Source organism: Epinephelus moara, chromosome 3 (genome assembly GCF_006386435.1).
Source record: "Epinephelus moara isolate mb chromosome 3, YSFRI_EMoa_1.0, whole genome shotgun sequence".
In the NCBI taxonomy this organism is placed as follows: Eukaryota; Metazoa; Chordata; class Actinopteri; order Perciformes; family Serranidae; genus Epinephelus; species Epinephelus moara.
Window position 1 is genome coordinate 37,609,262 of NC_065508.1, and position 6,646 is coordinate 37,615,907.

Consider the following 6,646-nt stretch of genomic DNA (forward strand, 5'->3'; position numbering starts at 1 on the left):
ATTTAAGCTGATTTGGCCTCCACCCCAGCTCCTCCTTTTCATATTGTGTCTGACTTATCAATGTAATTTCTGTTTGTCATTGATGCTTGCTCTGTTCTGTCCCAGGGGGGTCTTTGCTGCTGCTCTCTCGGCCTCAGGCTTTTAATGTAGACACATGGAAGGGCAGGGAGGTTTGCTCTCTCCACCTTACGCCAGGGCCACACCGGATGCGTTAGTGCCGCAGAAGTCCTGCGAGTGTACTGGCAGGCGCCAGGGCCACACTGCCCACGGAAGCGCTGCGAATAGCCTCGGAGCGCCTCAAAGTGAAGACAGTTTCCTTTCGGCGCCCATGTTAACCGATTGTGTCATCCACGCCGGCTTGTAAACCGGTGTCTGGTCTATTTTCTGCGCGAGCCATGAGCGAATGTGTCAAGCTGGGCAGGAAGTCAAACAAAGGAACAAAAACAGCATCCGGTCAATTTTCAAAATAAAAGAAATTTCAAAATAAAACACCCTGTTTGACAAATGCGATGTATATATGTGTGTGTGTTTATATACATGTACTCATTACTAAGAAGTGGCCATACATGTACAGTTGTTAGGAAAACATGGCGTATAATTTTATGAGGTTATTTACTTACCCATGATGGAAAAACAGCCCCAAATGTGACGGAGCAGACAGCTAGGAGCAGAAGCGCTTGTCGACTGGCATGGAGAAATCCGAACGTGTGAACGGAAATGCTCTGGCTCGCGTGAGAATTTCGGTGCACTGCACTTCGCAGCACTTCGTTGGCAGTGTGGCCTTGGCGTGACTGTCCACACAGGCAGCGCATTTCTCCTGCGCTCTCCGCGCCGGTTAAACATCGACTCCACTTGTCTGTTCCCGTCAGTAGGCCTACTCGTTTTTCACTTCAACAGGTCATTTTAAACATGGGTAAGTCCATATTTTCATCGTTTTTTTTATTATGTAATAAGTTAAAGACAATTTGTCATTGCATTTCCATGTCTTGGGCGTGTTGGATAAACACTGAATGAATAGGGCATATTGTTCTGACCATTTTAATTATGTATAGGCTAGTTATGTCTGTAGGCTTGGTGACACAAAATTAAAATTGTAATGAAGTGATTAGGGTATTTAAAAAATGAGAAACTGAAAAAAATTAACAAATATTTATAGACGGACAAGCAACATCATAATTAAACAGGCTTCTATTTTTTTTAAATTTATTTTATTTTGAAAATTGGCTGGATTCTCTCGTCTTTTCTGTGTCCGACTTCCTGTATTGCCAGCTTGACAGAAGCCAGGGCCATACTACCAACGAAGTGCTGCGAAGTGTGTGTTCATCTCTCTCGCGCTCTGTTTAGATACCACTGACTTAGTGGACAGTCAGATAGGGCGCCGACTGGAAACTGCCTCCGCTGCTTGGCGCTGCGCTTTGGTTCCGCGTCCGGTGTGTCCGTCTATCTGCATAGGCCTGAGGAGAGGCACTAGAACAGAGCCATACTGCCAAATATAATACTGCAATGGTAATAAAGTTTTCTTTAACCAAAGTGGTCCTGACTGAATTTTATTTAAAATGTCTATTGAAAATGGTCGTTAAGACCATGAACACTAGCTATATCATGATATCATGATGGAAAAGTCCCAAAAGGCTACAATGTAGTTATTATATTATATTGGTAAATTACTCAATATGGGTTTGAACTAAGCTGACCAAATGATCTCTTAACTCTTTAGGCGCTGGAGTTTATTTAGGAAAATATTCAATTTTCGCTGCCATCTTGGCTTGTAGTAAAGCTCAGCTGTAATGAATAACAACAACAATAGCTGCGGTCCATTGAAGTGTCCCAGTAAGTCATGTCTGTGAGTCAGAACATCAAGCCAGGTCCGAAGCCCTAGTATAGACCATTCAGTATATCAACCTTTTTTTCACAGCAGATATTTTTTGGTATTTATGGTGGAAAAAGTAAAGATGTTAAAAAGAACGACTGAATATACGTACAAATGTTCAAACAAAACAAAACAAACAAAAATAATTCCTTAAATACTTTAATGGGGGACAAACATATGCACATTGACTGTAAGGTTACACACAATTACACGAAGTTAATTTTTGTTATGCTGTAGCTTTATTTTGAAACCACTACTAATCACTCCCTTTGAGGTCAACTTCAGGGGGACGTGTTTTCATGGCGTATGCACGTGTGAATGCAGCCACAGAAATCCAGCAGATATTAATTACCTTGTTAAGCTGAACCAAGTAGTCAGGGAAGAGGGAGGGGAGTGGGTAGAGGGGTCTTTGGTTTAAGTCTGGCTTTTGTTTGATGTTTCTTATGTTTATTATGCATTTTATTTGTCTGTCATATTTATTTATTTTATTTTATTTAGTATTTTGTATATAAAACTATTGGTAAGCTTACAATGTAAATAATAGTAAAGTAACTGGAGAATTGTCGATGGGCTCTTCACTGTGTAATGGTGCTGGTAACGTCAATAGGCATATATGCCAGGTGGGGAAGCGCTTGAGAGAGTGAGACAGTGGGGTTGAGGTTGTGTTCGGTGAGACTTTTAGAACTTGGAGTGATGTGTTTGTGATAACAAGTAAAAATCAGAGCTCTGAGAGAAACTCTCATTTCTCCATCATGCTTTGCACCTCAGTGCTGCTGAGTTCATGTTTGTAAGGGTTCTCCAACTTCAAAACCTTACATACCTAAATCATGGTATGACATAGTGTTAGTGCTTTGGTGCAGCCCTCTACCTCATTGTCTTATCTCAACCCATCTAAAGCAAATGATAAACTGACAAATTCTTTCTAAAAATGTATTCCACATGACATCTCCACTTCAGAGCATCTCAATATACTCAACCCTGTCTCGATTGGCTTGCTGAAAACTCTTTTAGTGATGAAGTAGCTCACGTGATATATGGTGCAATTAAATACTTAAAGTTACCCACCCTCTCCATCCACTTGGAAAGCTCTCTACAGCTGTCAGCCTCAGTATGCAGCATTTTATACTGTTGTACTGTACTGTTGCTGTAGCTTACCATACTTGTAACATGCAAGCTGTTTCATCTACACCTGATATAACATTGCTCTATCTACACCACTGATTGTACTTCTAGCCAAACTGATTTGAACTGAGGTGATGTGCTACTGATTCCTAAACTACAGACAGATTACATTCAGCCATAGAATGATAAAGCTGGCAGGGTTTCAGTCACATGCTCACAGTAGATAATTGTGGACATATGGGACTAAAGGGAAATGTCTCAAATGAATTCCCTTCTCGTCTTCCGTAAAATTCCACCCCTTCTTGATGAAGAACTTTTTCGGTCTTTTCTTCATCACATATCGACATTTGGTCATGGACTTCCCATGTCAAGATATGACGTGCAGCGTACCTTGGGTGCCTTGGTTGACACCACCGGGCACCAGTAAACAATAATAGCAACCGGCCGTGTATCATGCCGACGTGAAAGGTCAGCTTTTTTCATTGGTGTATGACGCTGGAGGTCACTGACCAATTGCCGGTTTTCAACGACTTTGGAGTGAGACCAGGTTGTTATTCCAAAAGGCCACAGCTGCTCAATATACAAGTAGGACCACCTTAGTGAAAGATGGCCAGCCTAGTATATTTTGGAATTTCCTATATGCTGTTTTTATAGTAACTGTGTGACCAAAAATTATAGTAGCCTATACACTGAATACTGTATAAAATAAGGGATATGACCACCGTGACATCACCCATCGAATTTGTGGATTCCCTTTTTAAATATTATAAGTAAGCTGAGGACACTTTTTTCAGATAGCCTTTCACTCAAAGTGGCCCACCCTTTGTTATGCATCATTTTCTGCCTTAACAAAATGTAAATGGGTGAGTTATATAAAAAGTCATCCCCTGCACAGTTGTCATCAATGTTGAAATTAGCTATAGAGACCAAAACTGTTTTGTGTACCAGGCTAGGTCTATAGGGACTAGGGTTGCAGCAATATACCGGTTTCAAGGTATGATATGATATTTAAAGAGTAACTAAACGCTAAAACCATTTTTTTCAGCTGATAATCATTGTTTCTGGTTGTATAGTAGTGTTACTGACTGATCCTGCTCAAAATCTTGACAGTTTATTGCAAACTGTTGAAAATCTACATTTTATTTAAAAAATGTGCTATGGAGTGCCCTCTACAGCTTGAAACCTGGTTACTACATTTGAATTTACATTACATTACATTGGAGGCGAATGATTCTTTTTCGGGGCGAATGACGTCACTAACCGTCCACGCTTAAGCCTGCCCTCCTCCCTTTACTCCTCCCCTTACTATAAAACCATTCTGTCCGCAGTTATCAAATTGATAGCGAGTAGGTTGGATCAGAGCAGAGAGAGTAGTAGAGCAGAGAGAATAGCTGGTAATTTGTCGAATTGTTTGTAGTATTTAGGTTAGTTGGTCAAGGAGAGGCGCCGAGGCTCGGGAGTATATGTGCAGGGTGGCGAGGGAGGGATGTGGAGGGCTGCTGCGCGGTGAAAGAGAGCCGAGCCTCGGGGGTATATGTGCGGGGCCGCGAGGGAGGGTGGGCTGCTGCGCGGTGAGCCCAGGCTCCCACAGAGGGAGAAATAGAACCAAGTAGGATAAAATAAGTCAAAGTGTGGAGAAGGGGGCCGGCTGAGCTCCGGCCGCCTTCCCTTCTGCCCATGTGACACAGTTAGGGGGGGTTTTCCAAGCTACCATCGGCACAATGAAAATAAGTCTAAGTGTGGAGGAGAGGGACCGGATAAAAAGGCCAACCTCCGGAGAAGCCCCCTCCCCTCTCCCCGCAGCGAGGGACCATTCTCCAAGGTACCAGTGCTTGGCTGGGTGAAAATAAGCCAAAGTGTGGAGGAGAGGGACTGGGTAAAGAGGCCTGACCTCCAGGGAAGCCCTCTCTCCTCTCCCCGCAGTGAGGGACAATCTTCACTCCGCTCCCTTCCTCAGCCGCTCGCCTGTCTAGAAGTTCTTTTCTAGAAGGAGACTTTTTACACATACAGCGCTAACAGCTAACAGTGCCGCTAACAGCTATGCTTCTCAGTCACGCAGCACTGGCCTGGCTCTCAACGAAAACGCTGAAGGCGAGGCTGTATGTCCCTTGCTGGCGGATGTATTCTGGTGCTGGCCGTTAGAGTCAGTTTGAATGCAATATATGATTTCAATGTTAGATGGGAGAAATTCCTACACACTGTGGCTTTAAGGGTTATTCTGACTGATAATAACATAAATTCTGTAATACTATGATACAGTGAAGCAACCACATTTTCTGAGATGCTTATAATGGTTAGAACACTCATCTTCCAAGCAGAAGGTCCAGGGTTCGAATCCTGCTGGGGTCGACGTCAGCAAAGGCATGCGGTCACAAGAGGTTCCCACCGCCGAATCAAACGGGATCAGATTTTTTTAAGGAGGCTTCAAGATAAGAGAGTAACTCCGGAATCTGAGCCAAGTCCTCAACTAGGGCCAGTTGTGGATGGGAGGTTCCAGATGTAAAAGCGGATTCATTCTTATTGTACCGTGAAAATCTCATACCATTGCAACCCTAACGAGGACTGACTGGCTCCTGGAGCCAGCCTCAAGTGACCGTTCAGAGACCTGCAGTTTTTGTCACTTCCCTGTTGGCTTTATTTTTCAGCCTCGGAGGTTGCTTGCTGTATCCATATAAACTTCTCAACAATTAACAATTTTGTGATGAAGCATATGCCTTTCTTCTTTACAGTTACCAGCTAAAATTTGACATTTGATGCCACCATTACAATACCTCCACAAACAAGATAAAAACAAGGGTTCACAGCTGTGCTAGCAGCTCTGAGATGTTGTAGTCATGGGCAGTTGTGCTGTGAGCTAAATGCTATTGTCAGCATGCTAACATGCTCACAATGAGATATTTGGTCATAAACTAAGGAGTTAGACAAACTTAGATTTTGGCCTGATGATAGCGCTAAAACTCAGTCAATTCATGTAACCATATCAGTACTAGTAGCTAACTTTTATTTTCACCTAATTTTTCACTTGTCTATGTGTTCATAGACATCGCCTTATAGGACCATTTAAGTTGATTACAAGCTTTCTCACATTTATCTTTATGTAAATCACATTCATCACACAACAGCTTTGCAGATCTTGATGTTGTGTTTCTGATATTTGTATTTAATTTATTGTAGTTTTTCCTACCCCCCTCCGCATCCATTGATTTCCATTCATTTCTGTATAATAACCAATCACTTGATACTTCAGACTTTGTCATAACTGCATTATTCCTACAAGGAAGTCTGATTTTTTTTAATGTACATAAATAAAACAAATGGAGATCAATAGCTGCCTTTAACAGTGGAGAATGTACTTGCAAAAATGCTGATATGGCCTTTGACACTAGCCTGGTAAGACTGTCCTGATGACATGAGCTCAAGATTCTGTTTCACTCTCTGTATCAGTCCGGACTTGGTGCTGCCCCAAACACTTTCCACAAATTTTAAATACAACTGGGGCCAATCAGGGATCTTCACCGTAGTTGACGACGTAAATAGCCGATCGCGGTCTGCGTTGTAGTTGATGATGTAAAATGCAGGCTGCAGCTTGCAGAACAGTAACAAGCACTAACTCTAAATTAGTAGAGTAAACACAGCAATAAGTGAAATTATTGT